Below are 21,867 nucleotides of genomic sequence, written 5' to 3'. Positions count from 1 at the left end.
GGAGGACGGTCTCATGGCCAACAAGATCCATGTTTAGGTCACGACCCCAAATTCATTCTATCATCTCAGTTCTTAGTGTTTTTTTTTCAAAAACTGCGGAATTTTTCGGATCTTGCGGAGGACGTTCCGATGGCCATCTGGGTCCATGTTTATGTCACGATCCCAAAATCATTCTAATATCACAGTTCTTAACGTTTTCAAGAAAACCACGGAGCTCTCGGATCAGTTTCGTGAATTTTCCACTTTCACGGATGTTCCGGATCTTCCAGAGGACGGTCTCATGGCCAACAAGATCCATGTTTAGGTCACGACCCCAAATTCATTCTATCATCTCAGTTCTTAGTGTTTTTTTCAAAAACTGCGGAATTTTTCGGATCTTGCGGAGGACGTTCCGATGGCCATCTGGGTCCATGTTTATGTCACGATCCCAAAATCATTCTAATATCACAGTTCTTAACGTTTTCAAGAAAACCACGGAGCTCTAAGATCAGTTTCGTTAATTTTCCACTTTCACGAATGTTCCGGATCTTTCGGATTACGGTCCCATGGACATCCAGGTTCATGTTTATGTCACAAGCCTAAATTCTTTCTATCATCACAGTTCTTAATGTTTTCAAGAAAACCACGGAGTTCTAGGATCAATTTCATGGGTTGATCACTTTTACGGATGTTCCGGATCTTCCGGAGGACGGTCCTATGGACATCCAGGTTCATGTTTATGTCACAAGCCCAAATTCTTTCTATCATCACAGTTCCTAATGTTTATAAAAAAAAAGCGGAGCTCTAGGATCAGGATCGTGGATTTACTACTTTTACGGATGTTCCGGATCTTCCGCTGGTGGTCCGCTGGCCATCTTGGTCCATGACCCAAATTCATTCTTATATCACAGATCCTAATGTTAAAAAAACGCGTAGCTCTAGGATCAGTTTCATGGGTTGATCACTTTTACGGATGTTCCGGATTTTCCGGAGGACGGTCCCATGGCCATCCAGGTACATGTTTATGTCACGACCCCAAATATTTGTTTATATCACAGTTCCTAATGTTTTCAAAAAAACCGCAGAGCTCTAGGATCAGGATCATGGATTGACCATTTTTACGGATGTTCCGGATTTTTCGAGGACCGTTCCGTTGTCTCCAGGATCCATATATAGGAACCATGACTGTATTCTGGCTAATTGTGAACATTTGTGCCCATTAATCTAAATTACAGATCTTGCACCACTTGCAAAACCCTACAAACACACCTTTCAAAAAAACGTGTAACAACTCTTTTTGCTTTTTAAAAAAGTAGACGACTCTATTTTCAAGTTTTTTGCAATCAAAATCATCTAGAAACCCTAGGAATTCTAAAGGTACCACAATTTTTGAAATTCATTAAGAAATGGCTAAGTTGTGCCATTGCAAACTTGCCGTTACACGTTTTTCGGAGGCATCGTATTCGGAGTGTTAAAGGTAAGAGCCTTCCCGAGCAAAGCTGGAGATCAAATTGAAATCAAAATTTGCTGTTATGATGTAACTTATTTTGAATACTCCAGTTGATCTCATTTTGGTTGACTTAACGGTTAACACAGCAAAAATGAGAGCAAAGTTTTACACTGTTGAAGCAAACGGAAAACTAATCATGCTTTCAATGAAATCAATTTGATTACTGATTTTGCATTCATAATGTTTAACTGAATACGGGCCTGGAGTAAATGGTTAGCATTCATGCTTCTCACGCTGAAAGACTTGGGCTCAAATCTCACCCCGGGCAAGTCACAAATGACCTAAAATGTGTTAAACAAAACAAATAAACAATAATCATGATGAACTTCAATTAAATTTTAAACAAGACGTTAACAGCAGAACTTCAAGTTAAGTTGCTTTCATTTACAAAGTCTTGACTGCATAATGAAAGCACAATATGATGTCAGACTTCCCTAATAAAAATTGTATGGTTAATTTGCTTAACGACGTGTTCTGGGTATAATCCAAACAATTTGTGGAATAGTTCAATGATTTGGGTTATCGTTCGTTTATGGTTATTTTTTATTAGGGTTATGTCGCGACATTTGAAATCAAAATGAGTTTTCATTATGATAGGAACTGCACACTTTAATATCGATTTGCTTTCATTTTGTTAACCGACTTTGCTCGGGTTTGTATTGCTTCTGTTTATATTCCTCCTAGAGCCGTTGTTAATCGCAAACAACTTTCAGATATCTGTTCGGTACTTCCTGCTCCACGGTTGATTATGGGAGATTTTAATTCCCACGGTACAGGCTGGGGGGAACTGTATGATGACAACCGTTCTACTTTGATATATGACCTCTGCGACAGCTTTAATATGACAATTCTTAACAATGGAGAAGTAACACGTTTGGCTGGCCCATCCTCGAATGGAAGTAGATTAGACCTCACACTTTGCTCTAACTCATTATCGTTGGATTGCACGTGGAATGTGATCCAAGATCCCCACGGTAGTGATCACTTGCCGATCAAAGTTTCAGTTGCCAGTGGGTTCAATCCGTCGGAACCCGTTAACGTCGCGTACGATCTTACCCGTAATATCGATTGGACAAAGTTCAAGAATGTGATAGAAGATGCCCTAACGTCGGTAGAAGGGCTTCCACCGTTGGAGGAATATAACTTCCTCTCCAATCTGATCTTGGACAGCGCGCTTCAAGCTCAAACTCGGCCGGTTCCAGGAACGTATTTCCGTAGGAAACCTCCTTCCCCTTGGTGGGACCACCAATGCACTGAGGTTTATCGTAAAAAGTCCGACGCGTTTAAGCTTTTCCGGAAACGTGGAACACCCGTACATTTCGAAGCGTACTCGGCTCTTGAACGCGAACTCAAGAGCCTCATCAAAGCCAAGAAACGCGGATACTGGCGGCAATTCGTGGACGGATTATCGCGCGAAACGTCGATGAATACGCTTTGGAACGCGGCGCGAAGGATGCGTAACCGGTCTTCGAACAACGAGAGCGAGGAGTACTCAGATCGTTGGATTCTCAAGTTCGCGCGAAAAGTATGTCCTGATTCCGTGCCGGCACAGATGATTCCTCGCGAAACGACGAATTCGGTAGACGAGATCAGCCAGCCTTTTTCAATGCTGAAACTCTCACTCGCGCTCCTTTCGTGTCGCAATTCGGCTCCGGGGGCTGATAGAATCAAGTTCAACTTGTTGAAGAACCTCCTAGACGTCGCTAAGAGGCGCATGTTGAACTTGTTTTGTCAGTTCCTGGAGCTCAATATTGTTCCGGATGATTGGAGGCAAGTGAGAGTTATAGCCATTAAAAAGCCTGGAAAACCCGCGTCAGATCATAACTCGTATCGTCCCATCGCGATGTTATCGTGCATTCGAAAATTATTGGAGAAAATGATCCTTTTTCGCTTGGAAAAATGGGTTGAGACGAACCACCTACTCTGAGATACTCAATTTGGATTCCGTATGGGCAAGGGAACGAACGACTGTCTCGCGTTGCTTTCCACAGAAATTCAGTTGGCTTTTGCTAAAAAAGAGCAAATGGCTTCTGTATTCTTGGATATCAAGGGGGCTTTTGATTCAATATCGGTTGAATTCCTTTCAGACAAACTCCACGCTTGTGGCCTTTCTCCATTGATAAATAACTTTTTGTACAATTTGCTGTTAGAGAAACATATGAGCTTTTCTCATGGAAACTCTACAGCTTCTCGATTTAGTTACATGGGTCTCCCCCAGGGCTCATGTTTAAGCCCCCTTTTGTATAATTTCTACGTAAGTGAAATTGACAATTGTCTTAGTGACAACTGCACGTTGAGACAACTTGCAGATGACGGCGTAGTGTCTATGACAGGACCCAAAGGGGTCGACCTGCAAGGACCCTTACAGGATACCTTAGACAATTTGTCTACTTGGGCTATTCAGCTAGGTATCGAATTCTCCACGGAGAAAACTGAGTTGGTCGTTTTTTCTAGGAAGCATAGCCCAGCACAACCGAAGCTTCAACTTTTGGGTAAACCGATCACTCATTCTATGTCCTTCAAATATCTTGGGGTATGGTTCGATTCAAAATGCACCTTGAGATCCCACATTGAGTATCTGAGACGATTTTTTTTTTTCAGTTAGTTTTGATTTATTATGACGTGGGAGATTCGTGGCATCCCAGAACATCATTGTTCCATGACTGTTCCGTCAATTTATGCTGCAAAGTTTGGCCAAGTTGATTCCGCAAGATCGTTCTTTACAGATGGATCATTAATAGAGGCGTCCGCTGGTTTTGGTTTGTATAACGAATGTCATAGCGCCTGTCGAATGCTTCAAGCTCCCTGTTCCGTGTATATTGCTGAGCTGTCGGCTATATACTATACGCTAGAAACGATCGCCTCACTTGCACCAGATCATTATTTTATTTTTACGGATAGTCTTAGTTCTGTCGAGGCTATTCGCTCCATGAGGCCGGTAAAGCACTCCTCGTATTTTCTCATGAAAATACGAGAGTTTCTAAGTGCTTTATCCTTAAGATCTTTGTCATCACCTTTGCATGGGTCCCATCTCATTGCTCGATTCCGGGCAGTGAGATGGCGGACTCACTTGCTAAGGTGGGCGCTATGGAAGGCGATATTTACGATCGACAAATCGCCTACGATGAATTTTTCTTCATTTATCGTCAACAGTCGCTCGTCAGCTGGCAAAATAAATGGAGCGAAGGAAGTTTGGGACGATGGCTATATTCGATCATCCCTAAGGTTTCGAAGAGTCCTTGGTTCAAGGGGTTGGATGTGGGTCGAGACTTCATTCGTATGATGTCCTCATGTATGATATACTCTAAACCAAAAGTACCAGTCCATGTTACGTCACAAACAGCTGAAACATTCAGAGAGTGGTTTTCTCACCTACTGACATGAGTATGTGGAAAATGTGCATACCCAACAAACATTGAAAGCTGAATAATAGCTTGTTCATACAAAATTTAGCTTCTTCAGCAATTATTTTTTAGCTTATTCAGCTTTTAATCAGTTCAAAGTGTTGGGTAAACTACCTTTATTTTGTTACAATATACGAACAAAATGCACTTAAATATTCAAGATTTTTTTATTATAGTCGCTATATAGCTCTTGGGTCAATCGTGTCCTATCCGGGGTGAGATTTGAGCTCGTGACTTTGGCGTGAGAGGTATGGATGCTAACCACTCACCCCTATATTCAAGAATGAATATCTCCATAATACTAACTTGAATCATGATGCTGTCTTCAGCAAAGTTGTTTCTTATAGATTAAACTAAATGCTGAAATTCTGAGCTTAAACGAGTTTGCTGAACCAGTTTTATGCACGGAAGAGTGAAGTGATATTATTTCTCCGTCTCCATACATTAAAAAAATAAGCCAAAAACGCCAGCTCGTGTTACATCCGAATGAACTGAAATTTTCAGAAAGTGGTTTTCTCACCTAATGGCAGAAATCTGTGGGTTGGCCCGTTGAAAAAAATGAAAAAAAATCTACCATATAAATGTTGGCTAGTCAACTATATACTGTAAACGACGAAAATACGTTCACTTACTGCAACCCCAACAAATAAATTGAGCTGATCAACAGCTGCATAAGCCATTTTTTAAGCTGTAGAAGCTTATTTTTGTCTGAATATGCTCTCACACTTAGAAATTTTACAGAAATCTGTAAAATTTTACCGAAATCTCAACAGCTGAACGTTCGGTAAACAGTTTCGCAGATTTCCTGTAATTTTTCACAAATATCTGTGAATTTTTCACAGATATCTGTAAAAAATTACAGGAAAACTGTAAAATTGTTTACCGAACGTTCAGCTGTTGAGATTTCGGTAAAATTTTACAGATTTCGGTAAAATAATCTAAGAGTGCTTGTTTAACATTCGATGTTTGTTGGGACGACATCAAAGGTTTAGTGAATATATTGGAAATGGAGTACTGTACATTGCTGGCGATTGGCGATTATTCATTGATGGTTCAGTTTCAAGTTTGAAGGCTGTTTTGTTGCACAAAACAAACAAATAACCGTTCACTCCGTTGACTTTTGGCACAAATATGAAGGAATAGTATGAAACATTGAGCAAAATATTGAAATAAATCAAATATGATGAACATAAATGGAAGATTTACTGTGACCTGAAAGCTGTGAACATATTGCAAGGTGGGATAGCAAAGGGCGGTTTTTCAAAATTCTTTGCTTTCTTCGTAATTGGGATTCGGGAAGAAAAATCGACCATTATCTGTTGGATAAAAGGAACAACCGACAACGAAAAAATGTTAAATATGTTTAATAAAACTTTAATTCATAATATCTATGACACATTGCTGCCACCACTGCATATAAATTTAGGATTTGCTTTAAAATTTATCCAAGTGGCCACGATGTTGAAGTAGTTTATGACTGTTTACAGGACATCTTTCCAAAACTCAGCACTGACAAAATTACAACCGCCAAAACAACTATAAGAGTCGATCTTAGGATATTGCAGTGTTCAGCAAAGTTACTCTTGCTTATGTAGGATAATCATGCTGATTTGTAAGTTTAGTCAAAAACGTGAGAAAAATTGAATTTTTTCAAGCTTTCTGCAGTTAAAACAGCCCGAAAAAGTTAAATTCTGGCTTTGAAATTATAACAAAAGTTTTGTATTTAGATGTGAAGAATATTTTATCAGAAGACTGCTTTGAGAAATACCAAATGGTTTATGAGATATAACCGAGCAAAATTAAAGCGCGAGTCAAAACATTGATGCTGGTATAAATAAAAAAGTCGAACTAAATTCTCAAAACCTAAATAGGATTTTATTAATTTGGGTGGGTACTTGCAGAAACTGAACTCCAAATTTTGTTTACAATATATGTGTTGCATTGATAATGGTCAATCAATAGCTACGCAGTAAATTTGTGAAAAAATTTGAGAGCACTACTTCGGCATAAGTGACCATTTCCGTCATTTCGAACAGAAGTATCAAATAGGGGAAATGGATGTATGTAATGTCGGCCTAAATGCCCCCAATTTGGGCCCATACATAAATTCAGCAATCCACTTATTTTTCAATAGCGACCAAAAATATCCATTAATAACTTGGAGGAGTTTTCAGGCAAATGGAATCGATGGTTGCACGAAAGAAAGAACTATGACAGCTGGATGATATGGTGGATTGACTTTGCAAAGCCGAAAATACGTGGTTTTTTTCGCTGGCAATCTAACGAAAAATTTCATGAGTTTCATGCAACAAACGAGTAACTATATTGTCAATTGAAAGTTGCTTATGACAAATGTTTTCAAAATCTAAACGGAAGAATCGAAGTAAACCAGGTGAAAGCAAAAATTTTGCAGCTGCAAAGTCAATTTTCAAAGGCGTTTGAGCGGTTAAATGACAAGTTTATTGCTGGCGAAAAAGTTTCAACCTTTCAACTTAGTGACAGAATTCACGAAAAAAAAGAAAAGCGCCATTAGCTCTATTCGACACCAAGACCAATTGCTGACTCATTCATCTGATGTGGAGAATCATGTTATTGAATATTTTAAGAACCTCTACTCCGCAGTGATCGTCCAGCCTTCTACGGATTTCCCATGCAATCGGACAATTCCTGCTGACTCGGAATCGAACAACCATTTGATGGATGAAATTACAACATCCCACATATTCTTTGCCATCAAGTCAAGCGCATCGAAGAAATCACCTGGAAGTGACGGCCTCCCATAGGAGTTTTACCTCAAGGCCTTCGAGATCATACACCCTCAATTGAACTTGATTTTGAATGAAGCATTACAAGAGAACGTGCACGAAAAATTCGTGCAAGGAGTCGTGGTTCTTTGTAAGAAAAAAAAACTACCGAGGAGTCAATCAAAACGTATCGCCCAATCTCTCTATTAAACTTCGATTACAAAATTCTTGCAAGGATCTTGAAACATAGACTAAATAAAGTAATGGAGGATAACAGCTTGTTAACTCCAAACCAAAAGTGCTCAAATTCAAAAAGGAATATATTCGAAGCGGTACATTCCATCAAAGACCGAATAGTTGAACTCAATTGCAAAAAGAAATCAGGCAAGCTAATATCCTTTGATCAAGACCATGCTTTTGATCGTGTTGATCACGGGTTTCTCTTGGTTGTGATGCAGAGCATGTGTTTAAATCCCTCATTTATTTCACTTCTCGGGAAGATTATGCCCACCTCGTGTTCACGATTACTTATTAACGGAAATCTCTCTCCTGAATTCCCTATCCTTCGGTCCGTACGCCAAGGTGACCCCCTTAGTATGCACCTTTTTGTACTATACCTACATCCCCTCCTGGAAAAACTATCTTCTATCTGCAACGACCCTATGGAACTAGTAGTCGCCTATGTGGACGACATTTCGATTATCATCGTCGATGATAACAAATTGGATTGTGTCAAACAAACTTTTTTGGATTTCGGAGCCCGCTCAGGAGCACTTTTGAGCGGCAGCAAGACGGTAGCAGTAAATATTGGAAGACAACGAGGAGAACATCAACCAGCGGGGCCGGTCAGCAAGGAGTCAGTTAAGGTTCTTGGTGTTACCTACTTTAACTCGTTAAAGAAAAGTATGGTTTTCAACTGGGGAGAAGCCATTCGAAAAACATCGCATCATGTGGTTGTTCAAATCAAGAAACCTGACTCTGCACCAGAAGGTAATTGTTTTAAACACGTTTATCACGTCACGTTTGTGGTATTTGGCTTCAGTTCTTAGTATGCCTAACTCAGCAACTATCACGGAAACAAATCCGATTCCATTTTCATGAATAAAAAATCATGAAATGGAAAAACTTGCCATCCCATGAAATCGTAACAATGATTCATGATTTCGGGATGGAAATTCATGATTTCATAATGCAGATGAATCAAGACCGCTAAAAGCGTTACACGTACTTGGCAAACCGTGTTCATAAACCGCACTACATAAGTATCTGTTATACGCCTTTTGCATTCCTCCTTATACAAGTACTGAGAGTCTTGTGGTCAAAGTATGGGTTTAGTGATCTCAAGGTTCTTGGTTCGATTCCAGTCTGCTGCTCTATTTTATTCTTTTTACATTTTTTGGTTAAAAGTTAAAGCCATGAATTTAGCTCATGATTTCAACTCGGATGATTCGTGATTTTGGGAATGTTTGCTGCGTTACGCAAAAGTTGCTCATGATATCATAAATATTATTCATGGTGTATTTTCATAACATGAAAATACGATGTGTTCATGAAATCATGAGTCATTTTTCTAATTTCGGAGATCGGATTTTTTCCCGTGTACAAGAATAACATCGCAAATAGGATACTTCTTAAGGAGTCGTTTCCCTACAAGAGTTCCTATGGAGCAACTTACATTGCCTCTAAATTGTGGTGGCTTAAATCTTCATCTGCCCATGCACAAAAGCAAATCACTTCTGGTGAACAGATTCTGCTGTAGTCTTGAGCACACACCGTTCGCACGAGATCTTTCAGTGCACATAGCAAATCCACCAAACATTACGGCCATACCAGCGCTATATCCCTGTTTAAAATATATAGGGAAAATAGTGCCCTATATACCAGAGCAGATAATAAGAAACCCATCATCTGATGGACTACACAATTTCATCCGCGACAAGATGAAGCGCCCTAAAATTGTTGAAGAAAACCCAAGCATCATTTGGAGCAAAGTATGGAATAATATCAACAGCAAACATCTTACATCGGTTGAAAGAACAACATTCTTCCTGTTGGTCAACAGGAAAATACCTCATGCAGACTTACTGCACCGCACTAACCGACAAGACAGTCCTATGTGCCAGTTCTGTCCAAACGATCCTGAGGATTTAGAACATAAATTTTCCAGTTGTGTTCGTGTTCGATATTTATGGATCTTTCTTCGTCTGAAATTGGAGACAATCTTAGATAAAACAGTAGGGTTAAGGGACTTCTTGATTCCTGAATTAATTAATGTTCAAAGAAGTTGTAGGATGAAGGCTCTCAAATTGTTTATATGTTACGTAAACTTTGTGTTAAATGCCGAAAATGTTTTTTTTTTTCCGTTCAAGCCCTAGACTTTGTTTTAAATTGTGAAAATGTAAACGTGTAAACTGTGTTTCAAACAAATGTAATAAATGTGTTTAAAAAAAATAACGTCCCAATGACGCGTTTATCTAGATACAATTGATAAATAGCAGATTTTTAGCGATGGGCCCAATCTTAGATCCATAGGCCTACATTAGAGCACATTTTCTACCTGACAATAAGGTTAAAAGGGACGCACATTATTTCATTTATCGAAATGACCGTCTTGATGGAGCCTACGGTGGCGTTGCCATCATTGTTCATAGGCGTATCAAACATCAAATTCTTTTTTCGTTTGAAACTTTGGGAGTACTTCTGTTTATAGCTGCCTATTTGCCATGCCAATACGTAGGCCAGCAAAAGAAATTTTTCAAGGTGGACCTTCAGAAACTTACCCGTCATAGGTCCAAATTCTTCATTATTGGTGATTTTAATACAAAACACAGCTCATGTTATAATGTTCAAAGCAATTCCAAAGGCAATATTTTGTTTGATGATTGTTCTGCAGGCTATTACACTATTCAATATCCAAACAGCCCAACATGCTTTTCTTTAGCAAGAAATCCCTCAACTATTGGTTTGGTCTTTACTGATTAATGTCAACTTTGTAGCCAATTGGTTACATATTATTGACTTCGGTTCTGATCACCTTCCTGTAACTTTTGAAATATCCCATGAAATAAATTCTAAACCCAACAGCTCTACTATCAATTAGCATATAAGCTGTTTGGGAGCAATATCGAACATTTATGGAATATAGCTTTTTTTTCCAAATATTCCTTTGCAAACCAAAAAATCAGATCAAAATAAATTATGATCTTGAATACCTGTTCTATAGTTGAAGCAAGATCTGCCTCAGTACCAAAATGCGAGGTTGAATTCTATTCAATTATAATAGACGACGATCTTCAGCTCTTGATCCGTCTTAAAAATGTCCGTATGAGATAATATCAAAGAACACGCGATCCTGCCATGAAAGTTATCTGGCGGGATCTGCAAAGACAAATTAAAAAGTGATTCTCTGTCCTGAGAAACAAAGCTTTTGGAAATAATGTTCCGAAATTAGACCCAAGTTCCAAACCCTTTTGGAAGCTCACACATTTTTTGAAAAAAAACCTTAAAAGCCTATTTCAGCTCTTAAAGAAGATGGTGAAATTTTGATCACATATTCGTAAAAAGCTCAGATATTTACTTAGCAATTCGAGAGTTCCCATAATTTCAGTTTGGGTTTTTCTAGTCCTATTGAGAATGAGGTTGCTCGGGATTATCTGAATATTTTCTCTCGGTAAAATATTTTTGATGATTTTGGGGACTGGTTTGGACGAAGAAAGATCTATAACTAAAAAGTTTCATAATATGAAAGCTTCAGGTGACGATGGAGTTTTCTTTATCCTCATCAAAATACTCCCAATAACCTTGTCTTTCTTGGTAGAATTTTTTAACAGATGTTTCCTTTTGGCATACTTTCCTTCCTGATAAATGAAAAAAATTCAAAAGTTGTTCCAATTTTGAAGCTGGATAAAAATCCAGCTGAAGCTTCTAGCTACCGTCCAATTAGTTTGCTTTCTTCGATAAGTTAACTTTTTGAAAAGATAATTTTAAATAGAATGATGCTTCACATCAATACGAACTCAATTTTTTCAGATGAGCAGTTTGGATTTCACCATGGGCATTCAACTACTCATCAACTCTTCAGAGTTACCAATTTATTTCGTTCAAAAAAATCTGAAGGCTGCTCAACTGGAGTTGCTCTTCTAGACATAGAAAAAGCATTCGGCACTGTTTGGCATGAAGGTTTGACTGCTAAATCGAAAACAAAAATTTAATTTTACACTCTATATTATGAAATTTGTTCAAAATTATTTAACTGACAGAACTTCGCAGGTAAATTAACAAAATTCAAAATCCAATCGACTACCTGTTAGATCAGGAGTTCCTCAGGGTATCATTCTTGGGCCTATATTGAATAAAAAATTTACTTTGGACCTCCCTGATTTGCCTCAGGGTTACCACAAATCTTTGTTTGCCGATGACTTTGTTCGTTTAGATATTTTCTCTTCTTAATTAACAAAAATGGAAGATTTGTCCAATTGCTTCCAAAACTTATCTTAAAATATTTCCACATAAGCCTCGAGCTTCCATTTTGAAGTAGTCACATAGTCACTATGAACGGAGTTCCAATTTCTTGGTCAAGTCAAGTGAAATGTCTTGCATTAGTACTTGACCAAAAATTAACTTTTAGAGATCACGTTAAGGGCATTCAAGTCAAATATAACAAATATATAAAATGTTTGAATCCTCTTATAAAAAGGAAGTCCAAACTTTTCCTGACGAATAAACTTCTAATGTTTAAAATTTTTTTAAGACCGGCCATGCTTTACGCAGGGCCAATATAGTCTAGTTGTTGCACTACCAGGAAAAAAACACTTCAAAGGATGCAGAAAAAGTACTGAAGATGATTTTGAAGTTGCCTCCCTGGTACAGTACTACCGAGGTACATAGAATTTCGCATGTTGAGACGTTAGAGCAAATGTCCTACAAAATAATTTATAGTTTTAGGGAAAAAATGTTGTACTCCTCAATTGTAACCAGGCTTGCAATTGCTCATTACAGCTAAAATGCTAATTTTTGGAATTATGAAACTATGAGATACTATAATGATAATTTTTATTTGTAAGAAGTAAGAATGGGTGGTAAAGTTTGTGTATGACATACACATTTTATCAATTTTGCTTTCAGAAGGTCACAACTAGCGATTTTATGTTCTCTGATTGCTCGCTCATCACGTTGCTCATCGTTACAGCTTATCGCTATTGTAACCCTCTGATAGCTTAATTAACATGTTTTATGTATCAAACAAATACTTTACCTTCTCTTCTTGCATCTTGTCAATAAGAATTACCATTGAAATATTTCATAGCTTCATAAATCCGAAAAATAGCATTTTAGCTGTAATGAGCATTTACAAGCTTGATTGTAACGATTAATTCTCTTTATGCTTAGATAAGATTTAGATTTAGTTTTAAATTTTAAGATATCAATTGTTATACTGACATGCAGGTTTAGAAAACCTGATTAAAATAATGAATTACGACAGGAACTATGTAAAAACACTTAGATATGTATTATAACAATTTAGGGTGGTAAGAAACAGTAGTAGCTGGAGCACCCAGGTAAAAATAAAATGTAATTAATAATTATTCGCGACTAAGAATTTTAATTCAATACCATCAAGCAGACTATTAGCTGAGAAGGAAATGCTAATTTGTTCATTTTTTTTCCAAAGATATGCATGATCTACTCTGTCGAAGGCATTGTTCAAATCTAAGCTTACAAGACAACTCTTAAATCTTTTGTTTTAGTTTTACAAGACTAAGTTGGTATTATTCTTAGATCTTTGAGGCTATGACGTAATATTTACACATGCTAGCTGCACTTTACCTATCAGTTTTGCTAAAATTATTTTTATCCGTTCTGGGATTTGGAAAATTAGTTGCCATCTTCGAGATTAACATATTTTCACGGTAGATGAATTTACAGAAAAAATAAAAATTATGGGGATATGATCTCGAGCTAATTTCATGTCGTTTAAAGCAGTAACTAATAATGCATACCACACGAGTAGATTTTAGGTATATAATATTAAAGTTAGTTTTCTAATAATTACTTGATTAAAAACATAGGTTTGGCTCTTTTATACACCAAGCAGTCATTTTAAGGTGAATCGCTGTCGAAACTTTTTTCTGATTGATGTTGTTGATTGCAATATTGATGCATACAATACAAAGTTGATTGAATTCAAGATGGAACGTTCCGTTATTGCGAACATACCGCACTGGTCGAAAGCAAATTGAGTCATTCGATTTTTCGAGCGATAGGACATAGGACCTATTCAAAAATTAATCGAGATTTCATCTATGGAATTAAGACGTGGCACTGCAGGGCAGCCATCAAATCTTAAATCATTAAAGTTTCAGTTTATGCATGTTTTCTTAGATTAGAGGGTGAATCAATTGCAGTGATAATTTGATTGCAAGATGTTCGAAAAATCTGGGACCATCTGAAGCACATTTAAAAAATCTAGAAATTAACGTTTTCAGTCTGTGTATCAGGCAATAAAATGCAGATAAATTTGGAATATTGGCAACGCTGCTTGCAATCAAATGAAGCTCTTGGATTGTTAACTTTTCCATGTCAGAGGTGATCTAAAAACTATGCTCGTTTTTTCATTGAGATTTTCGAATATTCAACATGTATTGCTCGTTTATTATAATAAAACGATTTAGTCAATCGCACGTCATTTTTTACTGAATTAAAAATAGATTTTGATAATGATCTTCTTGAATAGAAACTGGCGATGACCATTCTTATCAGTGTCTGCCATTAAATAAACTCCAATTCCCGCTAAATAGGATTTTTACTGCACATAACATCCAACAACTTAAAAGCAAACATGCGTACCTAATTAAAACAGTCACAACTAGAGACATTTGCTTCGCAATCATTTCTCGGCAGTAGTCGGTACTGGCCGCTTTTTTACGATTCATTCCTAAAAGCTCAGCTCGCAATTAATTATGTGTCTTTCTTATTCTTAATTTTGCAGATATCATCACACCAAAAGCATCCATACAGTCAAAGGCGACAGAGCGGTGATGGCGGCGTATGAATTACGGTCCGGGCAATGATGAAACGCTCGCCCTCTCGAAATCTACGTCATAATTCCACAGACACGTCTAAGAGCAGTCGGTTCCCATCAATTTGTTGGTCGCAACCCCCTCAACCTTCGCACGCAAATAGTGACTTGCGGTCACTATCCGCCGACGCCACTGACGCTATCTACGTAAGCCAATAAGCTACAGCAGTTTTGCAGAATCATCATTGTGCCGAAAGAAGCGACTACTACTTATATTGCGCTGGTTCAGGATTCAGGCAAACGTGTGCCCTACGTAGAGGTCGACGGTGTAAGATGAACAATGCACCGTGAGCCGAGCCACAGACCACGTTGTCTACAAATAGTCGCATAAATTTGCCACTGATGGGAAAGGAATGAAGAAGGGATGCCGTCAAGAGCGCTAAGAAAATGAATGAAACGGACCGAGAAAAGGCGGCGAAGAACAACACGAAGAATTCCATCATCTCCGAAGACAAGTGCTTAGTGTTTAATTAATCTCTAACAAGCGCTCATTCAGCTCAATTTATCTGCATAAGCATAATGAAGTTATTGCTTGCTCTAGCCGTGGCCACCCTTGCCTCTGCCATGTGAGATCCAGAGGTGTGCTTGGAATTGCGGCAAATCAAATGTTTCAGGGAAACCCCAGCCTAAGCATGGCCACGCTGTCGTGTAGCTCCGGGCACACGTGTGTGAATTTTGGTTGCAATAAGTGTGACTCGTGAGAGAAAATCGTTTCAGAAGTGCATTCATACATGATTTGTTCTCTAGAATTGCAGCAGCTGCGTTCGGGGGGAGTGCATTTCGGTCTGAATTGCCGGTCTTACTTGCGGCCACTAGTCGCCGAGCTAGATTTCAGAGATTTTGCATCGTGAGGTGATGAAAGAAGATGCAATCAGATGTAAAACAATGTAATTTCAGTGCTAAATAGTAAGTTAGGCAAAAGCAATTCGGAGAACAATTTGTGCAGTACACAACCGAATACCTACACAACTCAGTTTCAGTGCATAGAAGTTGGTCTGTCCAGGTTTCGCATGGAAGCAAGCCACAAGCAGCTATCGGAATAAAAAAATTAAACTTTAATTTAATTCAATTTTAATAGGGACAACTTTTGAATGCTTGCTAAAATCCTCCCGGGAATCGTTCCGGTATGAAGAATTGAAAAAAAAACGAGCATACATGGAACAGAATTTTGTATGTCATTAGTTATAGTTGGTGGACAAGTGTTGTCCTTTGAGGAAAAAGCACTTAAAAAAAGAAGAAAAAAGCTTCACGACTAAAATGCTTGAGTCATTTTGAGGGGCTTCTGGTGGCAGTTAGATCATTGTGAAAGATTAATGCTATGTTGCTACGACCCTTGAATTCAAATCATGCAACGAACTTAGAGAACAAGTTTGAGGGCAAATGTGTATGCGTGTTCTGGATTTTTGTTGTACACAATGGGCCGAAAGATCTCTGAATTTTATGAAAATTTTCCCACAGGTAGAGTTAATGATTATATGAACGTAAAACATTAAAACAATTCAGGGTGGTTAATTTTTGCGGAAAATTTTAGTTGAAGTTTTTTTAATTTTCCCGAACATGATGTGCTTTAAAACATCACTCGGAAAATGGTTGATCCTGTTTTAATTTTCAATTTTCCGCAACCGTGAAAATTATCATAGAAACAATTTTGCAGCTTATATTTTTAAGGATTGCTGAGATAATTTCCCTACCATTCCACTAAAAAAATCTAAGATACTTGGTTCATGAGTTATAAATCTTCGAAGCATCTGAATTTCGGCAAAATTGTAGAATTTGATGGTTTTTACAAATTTTCTTTGCAATTCACCTCCAAAGTAAAAAAGAAACTCCACCTTAAAATTTGTCGTGGAATACATTAGCCAGATTAGGATAAGTGATCCAGTTTAAGGCCTAGCTCGACCATGTGGCCTTCGTTGGAATTCTAGCTAATTATAAGATAACTTAGATGAATTCAGATACAGGCGACTATATTTCAGCTGAATATAGTGCATTTAAAGACAACATTATTCGATTTACCATCAATCCGCATCGTGCTCTCTTGCCGTGCGGATCTATTTGTTTTTTGCTGAAGGAAGTGTTACTGCTACCTAAAGCTACAACAAATTTAAACAGAACTTTTCAGTGCTCAATAAACCTGGAAAATGTCTATCTTGTTTGACTCTTAATCCTCTTCGATCCTTGTTTGGACCCTACCCGAGGTAATCCTGCTTGGATATTGATTTGGAAAATTCATCTCCGATCCTTCGGATTCTTATAGTAATCTGCTTGGAAGTCGATTATAAGAAACGGTTTACTGCCGCCATGGAACCTTAACACGGAAGAAAAAGACAATCTCTTGATCCCCCTTCTGATGAAATTCATTTGATATGCTCACGGATGATCCATCATCCAGGCAAACATCCATTAAACATTCTCGGCTTAATGCCAAGAAGGAAATAGTTCCCCCTATTGTGGTAGGCACTTCCAATTTACTCTTCACACTGAACTTTTGAACTTCGTTTAATTTAAGTTTTCACTTCAAATTGGCCGTCGGGGGGAATGCCGTGTATTGGCTGAATCCTTGGACGGATTCAAACGTCTTCTCAAGTATTTTACTGAGAAGCAAAACACACTTTTTACTTACGACACCAAAACTGAACGTCTGTTCAAGGTTGTCTTGAAAGGTCAGTCCAGTGGTGAATCCCTGGATCAGATCAAAGATGAATTGAGAAAATTACTGGGAGTTGAGCCTATCCAAGTAATCAAAATGAAAATAAAATGTCGTCCTGACGATTCACGCAACGGGATTTCTAATGATTTTTCTTTAATTCACTTCAAGCCTAGTGAACTAAACATCCCTAAGGCCGTGGAAAAAGCTAGCCTTATGCTACATGTCCGAGTGAAGTGGGAATACTTCAAGAAGACTGGTGGAATTTTCCAAAACCTCACCCAGTGCCGTAAGTGCCAGGGATGGGGTGATGAGACCCAAAACTGTTACATGCTAGCTAAATTCATGAATTGCGGTGATTTATCTCACACAAAAGGCGACTGTTCTATGAAGGAAGATCCTAAAAAAAATTAAATGTTCAAATTGTGGTGAAAACCACAAATCCAATTTTTGGGAATATAAGACTCGCAAAGCGATCCTACAATCTCGTTCTAAGTGACAGGTAGGAAACGCTCCACGTTCTCTACCAGGTACAAATTCCTCTGCTGTTAACAACAGTCAGCGTGGAACAAATTCTACATTCTTACCCGGAGGTACAAATATCACCCCTGCTTCAAATGTTTCATCTGTACCTACTCCCCTCGCTGCTAACAATGTTCAGCGAGTTAATGGAGCTACCTATGCTGCTATTGCAGCTGGTAGAAATCAAAATACTAGCCAAAATAATTCTATCGGAAATTTTGATGATTCTAACTCCATGTTTGATGCTATTGAAACTGGAGTAAAGTTTGCGAAAAATATCGTCATGACTTTGGAATTCAGTAATGGATTTTAAATCATTAAACATTTCAAATTGGAATGCTCGATCTCTTAAAGATAATGAAGACCAGCTATTTAACTTTTGAGAGTTCATAACGTGCTTATTGCCGTTATAACTGAAACGTTCCTTAAACCTGACCATAATGTTAGGAGGGACGCAAATTATTTCATTTATAGAAATGATCATCTTGATGGAACCGGTGGTGGCTTTGCCATAATTGTTCATAGACGAATCGAACATAAAATTATTTCTTCATTTGAAACCAAAGTTTTTGAAACTTTGGGAGTTTCTGTTGAAACTAAATTTGGACAACTTACGTTTATAACTGCCTATTTGCCATTCTAGCCCAGCAAAATAATTTTCTCAAGGGTGACGTTCAGAAATTTACCCGTCATAGGTCTAAATTCTTCATTATTAGTGATTTTAATGCAAAACACCACTCATGAAATAATGCTCAGAGCAATTTCAACGATAATATTCTGTTTGATGATTGTTCTGCAGTTTATTACACTTTTCAACATGCTTTTCTTCAGCAAGAATTCCGTCAACTATCCATTTGGTCTTAACTGATTCATGTCAACTTTGTAGCCAATTGATTACCCATGCTGACTTCGGTTCTGATCACCTTTCAGTAGCTTTTTAAATATCCCAAGAAATAATTTCTAATCCCAACAGCTCTACTCTCCATTACCATAGAGCTGATTGGGAGCAATAACGAACATTTATGGAATATAGCTTTGATCCAAACATTCCTTTGCAAACCAAAGATGAAATTAATTATGCTCTTGAATCTCTGACTACTTCTATAGTTGAAGCAAGAGCTGCCTCAGTAGCAAAATGCGAAGTTAAATTCGATTCAATTATAATAGACGACGATCTTCAGCTCTTGATCCGTCTGAAAAATGTCCGTAGGAGGCAATATCAAAGAACACGCGATCCTGCCATGAAAGTTATCTGGCGGGATTTGCAAAAACAAAAAAAAAAAACTTTAAATAATGTATCGAAATTAGACCCGAGCTCCAAACCCTTTTGGAAGCTCACAATTTTTTTATGTATATCCTTCATTTTGACAGGGTTTTTCATGCGATTCAAATTTTGACAGTAAATCAACATTTCAGTCGCATTCTGTTTATGCTAAGCAATTGTTCGAAGAGCGTCGGTTGACAAAATATTTCTTTATTATTATTTACCAAAATTTAAGTCGCATTCTGATGAGAAGACGAAGAGATTTCTGGAAGACTAGTTCTACTTACATTATAGTTTTCTTCTGCGAGGAGAGAGTCGTCTTTCATTCCTTCCGTAGAGTTCGTCAATGTTAATGAAAATTTTGAGGACCGCGGAATTTTCGTGCGGCCTCCCTAGTTTGCTGCAGTCGTTGTGCGCCTTCGCTGGATAAGAACGTTCGGTATGACGTCGGTAACCATCTTCTAAGACATCATTTCGTGAAAATTTTGCGTAGGAAATTGAAGTTTGTTGGTAGGCCCTCAGCTTAGGGTAAGGGTTATTTTTCAAAATCGTTTGGGGACACGTTTTCTCATGTGGAAAATGATTACTAGGGCCAAATGAACAACATATCCAAAAATGAGCATTAAGATTTAGAGGTGGCGCCAGAGGCCTAAGTCCAATATATCGAACGAAGCTGACTTTCACAGAATACACACTGAAAATGTATTTTCGTTATTTCTCTGAAAACCGTTTCGTAAAAATTAATATCGTACATACAACACATCTTTCATAAATGGTACGAAACATTCGTTTTTCCTGTCATCTGGTGCAATGTCAATATAACGCCTTATTCGTATAATATACAAATTCATCTTCGTACAATCAACTGCGCATTTTGTCTCCTAAAGTGCTGATTGTGTGTTGGAGATGGTATACTTTTTTTTTAAATTGTCGGTTCGACCAATACATGCAAGCTACCACAATAAATCAAAACCAGTAACGCGGTGGTTTTCTGTCAGAGAAAAAAAAAATACATGCAAGCAGCAGAAAAAGCAAACGAAATCGAATTAGCGTTCCATGAGTGCTTCTTATTTGCCGTAGCACAGATAGGGTGATGGATAAAGCACAGATCTGACGATTGCAAGGTTCATGATTCGAGTCCGGTTTGAAGCATATTTTTATTTTTTTTGGTCATGTTTATTCCTTCCAATGATGAAATTATTTTTACCCATCCTCACTAACACACACCACATTTTTCGGTTTCCACAACCAACCCTTGTGGCCCGCTGGTTAGGTGTAGCGATAGCGAGTGTGACAGTTCTAACGAAACTAGCTTCATACAATGTACAAATCCATTTTGTTGCAGAAAACAATGAATAAATTCGTAAAACAAACGAGCGATTTCGTTGTATAAACGAAATTTTATTTTCAGTGCAGCAAGCCCAACTAGTTCCTCGCTTAGATACCAACCCAAGTAACATTGCAAGTTTTATGGAGGTTTTAAAGCATGCTACAATTCTAAATCATGGTCTACAGAACCCTTATAAAACCGACATTGTTACTTGGGAAGTGTGCAACAAAAATTTCTTTTGGGCCTTAGGCCTCTGGCGCCACCTCTAAATCCTAACGAAAACGCTCATTTTTGGATATGTTCCTCATTTGGCCCTAGTAATCATTGTCCACATGAGAAAACGTGTCCCCGAAAGATTTTGAAAAATTAGATCCACCCTACTGAAAGGGCTACCCGTCAAAATTCATGATTATAATCGTAACGAAAATTTCCAGAATCTTATTGTAAACGTGAACTTCTACAAGAAAAACCTAACTGACTTGAAGAAAAGTACTTTTGTTGATAAGTATTCGTCATAGTGAGGACATATTCGAGAATTGGATTTAATTGATTAAGAAAATTTAACACAAATATAATGAACACATTTCTAGATAAACATTTCAAAATGTTCTATCTGCATTGATCGATTCTCTTCCGTTAATAACTCAGCTGTAAATGCTTTCCCTATTGTTTTTGACGTTTTGGATGCTAGATAAGAATTTCCTTTGATATGTTGTAAAATTAGCGCGAAATCTGTTTGCATAGCGTGGTTATCAAAAGAGATAGTCGATGAAGAGAATCGATCAAAGCAGATAGGACCATTTGAAATGTTCATCGAGATTTAATCATTCTCTCTCTCTTCTCTCGCTCTCTCTCTCACACTCCCGCGTTCTCGCTCGATCTGTATCGTACTCATACGCTCACTGTATCTAGCACTGCCAAGAATACTGTTTGCGCTAGATCATATTCGTAGGTGTAAGTCCAAACCTGCTATGCCGTATATCTCGAAAATGGATAAGAAATCGCCAAACGGACAAAATTACGTGTTTACTTAAAGACGCACTAGACTTGTTCGAAAATCAGCTTCGTTCAATATATTGGACTTAGGCCTCTGGCGCCACCTCTAAATCTTAACGGAAAACGCTCATTTTTGAATATGTTGTTCGTTTGGCCCTAGTAATCATTTTCCACATGAGAAAACGTGTCCCCGAAAGATTTTGAAAAATAAGCCCCACCCTACCCTCAGCTGCTAGCATTAAAGCTGCGCTGATTTGGGTGATTCCTCGAATACAGGTGGCAGGTGGCTGGTCATGCAGGAATGAAAGATAGGTCCATACAATGTCCATAATTTTTGGGTCCCGTGAACGTGCCTTCATAAAGCGTCGGTCGCCAGTTGCATACTGTTCCGTG

General features: G+C 38.0%; 1 protein-coding gene across 4 annotated transcripts in view; it reads left to right on the top strand.

The window, feature by feature from the left end:
* Nucleotides 1-21,867, top strand: part of LOC135699301 (sodium- and chloride-dependent neutral and basic amino acid transporter B(0+)-like) — a 377,984-nt gene that overhangs the window by 104,239 nt on the left and 251,878 nt on the right. For 2 of the 4 annotated variants that reach the window (XM_065219540.1, XM_065219539.1), the window contains exon 2: nt 14,626-14,862. The exons of 1 other annotated variant lie outside the window; for it this stretch is intronic. The gene's annotated coding sequence lies outside the window, so the exon portion shown is untranslated. Of the gene's footprint in view, nt 1-14,625; nt 14,863-14,888; nt 15,171-21,867 lie in introns of those variants that run through there. One more of the 4 variants, XM_065219541.1, reaches the window with a different exon arrangement.

Source organism: Ochlerotatus camptorhynchus, unplaced genomic scaffold (assembly GCF_037179485.1).
Source record: "Ochlerotatus camptorhynchus isolate MF236.1 unplaced genomic scaffold, CSIRO-AGI_Acam_v1.1 ptg000105l, whole genome shotgun sequence".
Lineage (NCBI taxonomy): Eukaryota > Metazoa > Arthropoda > Insecta > Diptera > Culicidae > Ochlerotatus > Ochlerotatus camptorhynchus.
The sequence above is the reverse complement of the archived record's forward strand: the minus strand, read 5'-3'. Positions and strand labels throughout refer to the sequence as shown.